This window comes from Suricata suricatta, chromosome 1, assembly GCF_006229205.1.
Source record: "Suricata suricatta isolate VVHF042 chromosome 1, meerkat_22Aug2017_6uvM2_HiC, whole genome shotgun sequence".
Classification (NCBI taxonomy): domain Eukaryota; kingdom Metazoa; phylum Chordata; class Mammalia; order Carnivora; family Herpestidae; genus Suricata; species Suricata suricatta.
The window spans coordinates 165069126-165080024 of record NC_043700.1 but is presented as its reverse complement, the minus strand read 5'-3'; positions in this window follow the sequence as shown (position 1 = coordinate 165080024).

The window sequence follows — 10899 nt, the reverse complement described above, 5'->3', positions numbered from 1 at the left end:
ACTAGTGATAAATCCTAAAAAATGTCTTTGGAAATGTATTTCATAATTTCATATTGTGCCTTATATTTAAAATATTTTTCCTAATAATTTAATGCTGGTCATTTTATTATCCAAAGCAAAAATCTTTCTGTATTATAACCGCACTTCAGGGCTAGTTGCATACATTTTTTTGTCTCTACTGTGATTATATAATTCATCAATTTAAGGATATTGCCTGTCCATGACATTAGTTGTTTTTGTTTCCACATCTGAATAACTATTTACTATTCTGCCTTTTATTGTTACTGGTTATTACCTAGTCAATCTATTTCAGGCTTCATATAGATCAGTTTTATGAGACAGAGTAATCCATATATACCTTCTCTTAAATAAATACAGTCCATGTGGAGTATCATGTTTGGGTTTTAATATATAATGAATGATACATCAGTAGACTGAATCAAATTTACTTTTGTTACAGTTTTTGTTCCTGTGTATAGTCTAAAACTGAGATATTATGCATCAAAATATGTTTTATCCTTGCCATTCCATTCAAAAGACATAAATGGTGATTCAGAGGTCCTGACACAGCTTCTTCTTTGAAAAAGCCTTGATTAGCAGTGAGGAGAGCAAGGGAATGAAAACAGAGCTGTAAGAAGTAAAGAATTATCTACAGTAATGACAGAGGGGTGGGAAAGGTGGTAAGCCTGAAGTGGGGGTGTGAAAGACCCAGGTTCATGAGAAAAAAAGGAATGTTTGCAGAGAGTCTCCTGGTGAGCAAGGGTAAAGCAGACACCCAGTATCAGAAGGTATTGCAAAAAAGGGACAGAAAAATCAACTAAGGATGTGAGGAAGGAGCCCAGTGGAAGTAGCCTCATGAAGAGGTTCAACTAAGCAGAGCCTGTGATAGGACCCTGGCAAAGGATACATGGCTTCAAATCCAGTTCAGACAATTTTTTAAAAGATGGAGAAATATGATCTTTGGTGGCACAGACATGAAACGTGGGTGGATGTATAATTTTCTGTATACGGGGTTGAGAGAATTCCAGTATGGTCACTATTAAAGCCACCTCATGTTACTAAATGTTGTCTTCCTCACTGTGGCCTTTCCGAGGGCAGGGTCTGCAGTCTTCATCACTACATGGCACAAAGTGTCTCTCATAGAATGGGTATTGAATATGTATGGGGTTGAATGCTTTTGTTTTAAGTTTATTTCTTTTGAGAGAGAGAGAGTGCAAGTGGGGGGAGGAAAGAGGGAGAGAGAGAGGGGGGAAGGAAAAGAGAGAATCTCAAGCAGGCTTCATGCCCAGCATGGATCCAACATGGACCTTGATCCCACAAACCGTGAGATCATGACCTGAGCCAAAATCAAGAGTCAGACATTCAACTGACTGAGCCACCCAGACATCCCTGGATTGAGTCTTAAATCTAGTTTGGCATAAATAGAAGATTTTGGAAATACAGAAATGCCTAAACAAGGAAAAGAAACTCATCCTTGAACCTTTCTATGTAGCAGTAAGTTTAGTTAAATTTTCAATGCAATTCTTACAGTCTTTTCTATACACTCATATAATTTTACATCTTTCAACAGCTTAGGGGATTGCAGACCACAGTAAATACATTTCACTAAATATATTGTTAACATTTACTAGCCATTTAGTCTTTTTCTAAAGCATGAATTTAATGCAATGACTAAATATTAGATCATAAATTAATAACAATAATAATAGCAGTGTTATAAGCGGCAGTTGTGGTTGCAGAAGCAATAATAGTAGCAGTAAAATACCAGTTAACAACAAATCCAAATATATTATGTGCTTATGGTATGCAGAGCAAATCCCTGAAGTACTGTATATATTATCTTATCTTAATACTGTAAGTAACACTATAATATGGGTTTTATATGTCATCCACTTTGTGAATGAGGGAATAGACTTTCAGAGGCCAACTGGTTTGCAGGCTTAAGTATGGTGTTAAACATATCAATGCTTGACCTTAGCACAGACCTCTTGAGTTAGAATGTGTAGAGGCAGTTCCAAGGTCTTTATATTTAAGAAGCAACATGAATGACTCTTCTAGAACTGTCCATTTGGAAAAAACATTTTGGCAATGTCTTTACCAGATTTATCCAAGATTGAAACCTTGTTTCATGACAAAGTCATTGGCCACTGCCCTGCCTCTCAAAGTGTTAGATCACGAGGATTTAACCAGTCTCATATTTTGTTGTATTTAGACTGTTTCAATGTTTGTTATAACTAGTGCTGAGATGAAAATCTTATATATTAGATTTTTTTTCCTGCTTATTGTTTAGGATCAACTTCTGTAACTAAAAACATAATAATAATAAGCATTATAATTCAGCTATTTTCCATAGTAATCAGATGAAATATCGAGGAGTCACCATAGATTCTACTGATATTAGCAAACTTGAAAGTTACCATGATGGGGTGCCCGGGTAGCTCAGTTGGTTGGGTGTCTGGCTTCAACTCAGGTCATGATCTCATGGTCATGGGTTCAAGCCCAAGCCCTGTGTGCTGACAGAGCCTGCAGCCTGTTTTTGGATTCTGTGTCTCCCTCTCTCTCTGACCCTCCCCTGCTCATGCGCTCTCTCTCTCTCTCTCTCTCTCAAAAATAAAAACATTCAAAAAATTTTTAATAATAAAAATTTTAAAAATTATAAAAATGAAAGTTACAGTGATGAAAGAGAGATTTATCTCAAATAAGAATTTGACCCCAAAAATACAGTGTTAGGTCAATTATGTATATTTTATCATATTCTGAGTCCTCATGCTTAAGGAAACTTTTTCCCCCATTTTATGAATGAAAACTCCCTCAGAACTTTTTAAACTTACATTTTTTATCATACCATTTAAAGTTGGCCACAGTTTTAACATTAAAGATGAGATACAGGAGAAAACTAAGAGAATACCTAGAAATAAAGTAGATAGGTTTTCTTTGTCTTTCTGAAACCAGAAATAGCAAAGGCAAAAAATCATGGGGCATATTAAATGCCAGAGGGGATCTTTGAATAAGTAGAGTAGAGTCATCCTGTAGAAAAGAGTAGAAACAGAAAATTATTTGTAAAGTATTTATGGTATAAAGTTTTTAGTAAAAATTATCTTATAAAATGTATAAAAATAAAATCTGGAAGAGGTAATATGGCATTTTTCTCTACATTTATTTTTTGTCTCTATTTTTAAAACAAGTTATAAATTACTTTGGATACTTTCTTAGCTCTTATTATTTACTATCTGTACTATAGAAGATGAATTATGATTTTTTTGGAAGACAAATTAAAACATACCTTAAATATTATCCACTTCCAATCTAAGGTACCATTCTCTTACTTTGTAGAATATATTGTTTGTGTCTGTCCAGAATACTTCAAGTGAAATTTCAACATAACAGCTGGTTGTATATTTTGTTATGAATGATGACACAAATTTGCTTGATCTCTTACAATGCTCTCACAATTTTAGATTTATGATGTAGCTACACTATAAACTGATCTTTTCCCTACTTAAAAAAAAAATCTATACCCAAAGAGACATCCACTTCTTTTTTTTAATTTCCTCTTATATAAATTTTAAGGAAATATAATTTTGTAATTTAGAAATTATTTCCCAGGTAAATAATTGGCTTTCTTAAAACTGAAGTTTTTAAATCTCATGATATAAATAGCAAACCAGAAAATATCCAAGTTCAACAAATTTTGCAAATATTTATTGAGCACCTATTGTGTGCCAGAAAATCTTCTAGACTCTAGGGCCCCTTCAGTAAGCTTTAGAAGGAACATCTAGGAATTTCTGCTGGATGAGATGTGGTGGAGGGAGGAAAGAGGATTGAAGATGGCTCCTCAACTTCACTTAAGCAGGTAGTGAATAATTTATAAGACAGGGACATCTCAGAGAAAAGATTTGTAGGAAAAAAATCAATTGTTCTAATTTAGACACATTATTTCTAAATGTCTGTTACACTCAAACAGGCATATCTAGTGGGTGATTGTATCCTTTAGTAATAAATTTAGAGGAAAGGTCAAGGCTTGAGAAATTAATTTGAGTGTTCTTCATGTTAGAACTCTTAGTCTCATTAGACTTCTTACTATTTGAAGTCAAAGCACTAAGAAGATAGCATAGAAGAAAGAGAAGAAAGCCAGTTATTCAGCCCTAGATGACGCTAACATTTAGAGGTCAAGCAAGGGGTGGGAGCCTCAACATATGAACTTGAGATAGAGTTACCAAGGAGACAGAGGGAAACTACAAGAATGTTATGTCACAGGAACAAAGATAAGAAAGCACATAAAACAGACTAGTTCTTTTGAACACTGTTGAGTTGTATTTTTGTTTTTTTTTTACTGTTTTCATTTTTTTTAAATAGTTTATTGTCAAATTGGTTTCCATATAACACCCAGTGCTCTTCCCCACAGGTGCCCTCCTCCATCACCACCACCTCTTTTTTCCCCTCCCCCTTCCCCTTCAACCCTCAGTTCGTTTTCAGTATTCAATAGTCTCTCAGGTTTGCGTTCCTCTCTCTCCCCAGTTCTCTTTCCCTCTTCCCCTCCCCCTGGTCGTCCATTAGGTTTCTCCTGTTCTCCTGTTAGACCTATGAGTACAAACATATGGTATCTGTCCTTCTCTGCCTGACTTATTTCACTTAGCATGACACCCTCGAGGTCCATCCACGTTCCTACAAATGGCCATATTTCATTCTTTCTCATTGCCATGTAATACTCCATTGTATATACATACCACTTCTTCTTGATCCATTCATCAGGTGATGGACATTTAGGCTCTTTCCATGTTTTGGCTATTGTGAACATTGGGGTACATGTGCTCCTATGCATCAGTATTCCTGTATCCCTTGGGTAAATCCCCAGCAGTGCTATTGCTGGGTTATAAGGGAGTTCTATGGATAGTTTTTTGAGGAACCTCCACACTGTTTTCCAGAGCGGCTGCACCAGTTTACTGTTGAGTTAAAAAAAAAAATCTAGACCCATTGAGAACACTGAATTAGGTAACATGGAGGTCATTGGTGACTCTTATAAGAATATTTGGAAATATAGTTTGAGAAGAGAATGGAAGATCAGAAAGTGGAGAAAGACATAGAGGGGAGTGATTAAATTCATATAGACACCTACTTTGTGTTTAACATTTATTTGCTATTATACCTTACAGATATTATACATTTCAAAGGTAAAGTATATCCGTTTGAGAAGTGACTCTTAGGAAACCTTCATCACTTTGTTTGTAGAATACATTTATAGCATATAAAATCTTTCAAATGTGATTTGGGAACTGTGAGAAAGACAGTATTTCTCTTTTCTCCATAAGCTCTGCAAGCCTAGCCGAGCTGAGGGAGGTTAACATTATATTTGGTCTCTGTTATAATGCTGCTCTATGCTTTCAGAGGCCAAAGTACATACTTCTGGTTGAATTATTTAAGTTCAAGGTTGCTTTTTATAAGCAATATATCTATTTTGAACACATTATTTTTTTATACAAAAGCTTTCTAAATGAAATGTTACATTAGTCTTTAATTAAAGTGGTTTTATCACAAATCTTTCAAAGAACAATATTTACAAGACTTTTTAAAAAAATATTGGATAGCATCAGAGAATTTCTCAAATGCATAAAAATGCATAAATTGAAATTTCTCATGGAGTAATGACTTATTGCAATAAAATAGAATCATAGCACCTCTGGAAATAAGAGTAAGAGTATGCATACATTTTATGAAGGCCATTTACACAGAATGCTGTACACATTTTTTTGCTGAATGAGCTTTTGAAAAAGTGAGCTAAAACTTTCAGTTTTATGTATTTATTTGCTGGTCCATTACTAGTATTTTTTTTGGTTAAATCAATATATGTTTTTTTTATGTTATTTAATGTTTATTTACTTTTGAGAGAGAGATAGAGCCAGGGAGGGACAGAGAGAGAGACACACACACACACACACACACAGAATCCAAAGAAGGCTCCAGGCTCTGAGCTGTCAGCACAGAGCCTGATGTGGGGCTCGAACTCACAACCCATGAGATCATGTCCTGAGCTGAAGACCGAATGCTTAACCGACTGACCCACCCAGGTGCCCCAAAACCAATATACATTTAAATGTAATATTTACATAGTAATATTTAGATGTTAATTTATAATTAATCTTGGTGTCTTGGGGAAAAGATCATTGTTTCCTCGTGCATAAGCATATTTTCAGGAGCCTGGAGGAAGCAATCACAAACCTTTTTTAGAAAAGCAGTTTGGGGGTACATGGGTGGATCAGTGCATTAAGCATCTGACTTTGGCTGAGGTCATGATCTTGCAGATTGTGGGTTTGAGCCCTGCCTTAGGCTCTGTATTGACAGCCCAGAGCCTGGAGCCTGCTTCAGATTCTGTGTCTCCCTCTCTCTCTCTACCCGTTCCCTGCTTACTCACTTGCTCTCGCTCTCTCTCTCTCACAAAATTAAACATTAAAAAAATTTTAAAAACAGTTTTTCAAGCTAGGCCTCCCCAAAATTTTACTACCAAAAATGTTAGTATCAAAGAGCAGAAGTTTATGCCTCCCCCACCAAAATCTCTAAACTCATAAGGAAACAATGAACAAGTATCATCACAAACAGAAACCACAAGATTGGATCTCAAATAATATAGGTGTTAGAATTACCTAGCCTTCCTACTTAAGTAAGAAAGTGAAGTAAGTATGTTTAATAGATTTTTAGAAATAAGAAAGAGAATTGATAGTTTGACAAAGGAGACAGTGAATATCAAAATTTACTTGGCAGAATTTAAAAATACTCAATAAGATTTCTAGAAATACGAAAGACAAACCTTGAAAATAGCAAATCAATGAAGAAGTAAAACTTTCTATTAGATACTATTAAAAAGAGAATTAGTGAACTGGAATATAGATAGATATGAAAACTGATACAGAAAGCAGAAGAAAAAAAGACAAAAATACACAATTGAAATTAAACAGGAAGAAAAAAACCCTGTTCACATGAGAACCTCATGGGGTAGAAACCAACAGAGAGCAATAAACATAACAAATAAACATACAAGCATACTAATGCATGTGCATATATATAGTGATAAATGGCATATATATATATATATATATAATATGGTGAAAATATTAAGTAGGAGTATATATGGAAAGGCACATGCATAATTTTTAAAATTTTTTCTTAATGTTTTTATTTTATTTGAGAGAGAGAGAGACAGGGTGAGTCAGGGAGGGTCAGAGAGAGACACACACACACACAGAATCCAAAGACAGGCTCCAGGCTCTGAGCTAATTGTCAGCGCAGAGCCTAAGGCAGGGCTCAAACCCACAAACTGTGAGATAATGACCTGAGTGGAAGTCAGATGCTTAGCTGACTGAGCCACCCAGGCGTCCCTAAGTACATGCATAATTTTACGTAGGAAGGCTAGGTAGACCTCAGTGAAAAGTAATACTTGAGTAAAGCCTTAAAGTTGGTGAGGGAATTAGTCATGCAGATACCTGAGGGAAGAACATCCCAGAACAATCTTCATAAAAAGAAGGGGGTAAGTTCTACATATTTGAGAAATAGCCAAGAATCCAAGATTGGAGGAAACCAAGCAAGAGGAGAATTGTAAACAGTTAAGTCAGAGAGGTAGCAAACATCTGATCATGTAGTATCTTTTGACCAGTGTAAGGACTTTGGCTTGAATGCTGAATAAAAGGAGTAACTGTTGGTGAGTGTTGAGTACAAAAGTAACATGATCCAAAGTATAGTTTTAAAGGCACAATTTGGTCCTCTACTAAGCATAAACTGTATCAAAAAAGTGCAAAGACTCAATAAACAAGCTATTATTACTGATTTTATTATTTCATAGTATCTTTTATAGAACTGTCATGGAACATATCATGAACTTTTAGAGTCACCTGGTAGAGGAGCAGGAAAAGTTCTAGGTATCCTCTGCATTCTTTTTATAATAAGGTCTAATGTCAATCTTGGATGTGGGCAGGGACATGTAAAGGGTGCCAACCTGAGGATCTGAGATGGGGATGGTGGAGGCAAGATATAAACTTCTTTTATTCTAAGGCCAGGGTAGAGGCTTAGCAGATGGGAACTTGCTATGCACTCCTACCAAAGTGGTCCATTCGTGGTTCTAGCTCTTTCTATCTGTTACATGAGACTAATCTCTGAATTTGGATCTGCCCTTGTTTCCTTTCTACAGCTTTGTATTGTTATGCCATATATACAGAGCAGTATGTAAAATGTAAATAAACATCCATTTAACTTTCCCAACACAAATAGTAGAACTTCAAAAGCCTTATCAGGAACTTCTTCAATCACCTAATCTAATCACTTCTAAGCCCTAATTTTTAATCATTCACCCTCAGACCACCTGTGACTGATTTTATAGTATAATGTAATGTAGGGGTCCAATTTTATTTTTTCTGTATAGGTAATAATTATTCTAACATGATTTAGTGATTTTTATTCCCTGACTATTTTACCACAAAATATCCTCAAAAAATTAACTTTTGACATTAGGTAGGATACCTACTCAACATGTTCTTCTTCACGTGTCTGCTGACATTCTTGACATATTCACTTCAATACATATTTTACAATATTCACTTCAATACATATTTTACAATCATATTTTAAGTCTATCAGAAATGTAGAGACATATTTTTATAATTACATCAAATATACAAATAAATTCAGGAAAAAATGATATCCTAATGTTGAGTGTTTGAAACTATAAACATGACTTTTTTAAAGATACTTTTATGATTTTATTGTCTAACTTTTTATTGCCAATTGGGAATACAATGTATTTTGTATTTTTTAATCTAGCTATGTTGCTGAACTCTGTAACAAATTCTAATATTGCTGTGGATTCCCTTTAGAATTCTCTATGTACAAAATCTATAAATAATAGCTTTTTAAATTTTTAATTTTTATATCTTTAATTTCTTTTCTTTCTCTGTTACAGCAGTGGGTACAAACCTCGGTGCAATATTGGGAAGAATTTATATTATCAGACTTCCCACATTTCAGATCTCAAATATGACACTTTCGACCTTTCACTGTTAAGTGTGATGTTTGCTGTAACACTTTATCTGGTTAAGTGTATTCCTTTCTCCACCCATACTGCTATATGTCTTCAATATGGAATGATTCTGACTTATATAGAAATTTTTCTGCATTATTCTGATGGACATATATATTGTTTCTATCTTCATCACTAATTCATCTATTCATGTATTCTTTGGATACACCTTGATAATGTTGAATAATCTCTCTTAAAATATATTATTGAGATAGGAATGTTAATACCATAATTTGGGACTTTGCGTCCTTTTCATGAAACATGTTAACCTACAATTTTTTTAATTTTCCTTTTTAATGCTTATCCTGCCAGGTTTATTATCAGGGTTGTGCTAGACTTATAAAATGAGCTGTGTTTAAGTGTCTCTAACCCAAAAAAATCATGTATAGCAATATTAACAAATTTATAAAACAAAAGGGCTGAATATGTCTACTTTGATATACTCCTTCAGTCAATAATTCAACAAATATGTATGAGAACCTACTATATATCAGGTATTCTCCTAGTACTGGGGACACAGGGGCAAGCAAAATAGTCCAAACTCTTTGTCTTTGGGAAGCTTATATATAGGAAGATGAGACAGAAAATAAACAAAAAAGTAAAATATTAAATTTGACAGATGATGATAAATAATATGAATAAATATAAACCAGGAACCAAGGGAAATAGGAAAGACTGCGGAGGGACAGGAATCACAATTTTAAACTGGAATTAACATACAGAACCTTTTTAAGGATAGCCTTTGTAAAAAGATTGAAAGGAAGTGAGGGTGGAGAGTTAGAGATTTCTATGAGAGACATTTCATCTTCCCACTCTTCAGCAATATCCTTACCTTTTATATATAATCCCTTTGTAATTTAATCCTGACACTTTCCCCACCCTGCCTCACTAAAATCTCCCCCCTGTACCCCATACATACTTTGAATCTTTGTACGTTTTCTCAGGAGCTCAGTAAAGTTTTCCCTACCTAACTTGTAAAGTAACCAAAACCTTTTAAATTCCTTGAGACCTTTCATATTAACTTTTTTAAAACAAAAAATTCAAATTAAAAAAAAAACAAAAGCCACAAATTTCTTCTTCAGTTGAGATAAGACGTCACATAAGATAAAATGAAACACACTATGCTGTTCATCGGCTATAGATTTTGGCATGTTATTCTTATGGTACTAAAGAAAGGAATGAAATATATTTCATTTTCTTTGGGTTCAGCCTTAAGGAAGCATTGACATTTAATTATTGTACCAAATAGTTTGGGTAAGTCAGACATTAGAATGAACTTGGGCCCATACAGCCATTTATGCATTATCATAGACTCAAAATAAGTCTCTCAGCACAAAATTGGCCTGAATGCTTAAAATTAACACTCCTTGCCATGACTTTTTGGCTGTTGAGAATTGGAGGGGAAAAAAAAACATAAAGAATGCATAATATATGTGTACTTTAACATCTTGAAAATAACTATTTTAGCTTTGTTCTTTTATGAGATCATATATATATTTTTTTAGATTGTTCTCAGTTTCAGGCTAGATGGCCAAGCACATTTGTCGTTTCCTATTTTAATCCTGAGAGAGAAATGTTAATCTAAGTGTATTTCTCCTGTGGTGAACTTTTAGGGCATCTGTCTAGGATCGGAGATTTACCAACACATTACAAGACTGCCTGATGAACTATGTTGGGAAATTTTTTTCTCCTCTTAAATATGTCTGAAAAAGGGATCTTGAGTGGAAAATCCCTGTGTACGTAAAAGCATTTATTAAAATTAATAGGACCTGCTTATGATGTTTGTAATTGTGCCAGAGGAAAGGCAAATAATACAACATTTTTTTCTTGCTACATTA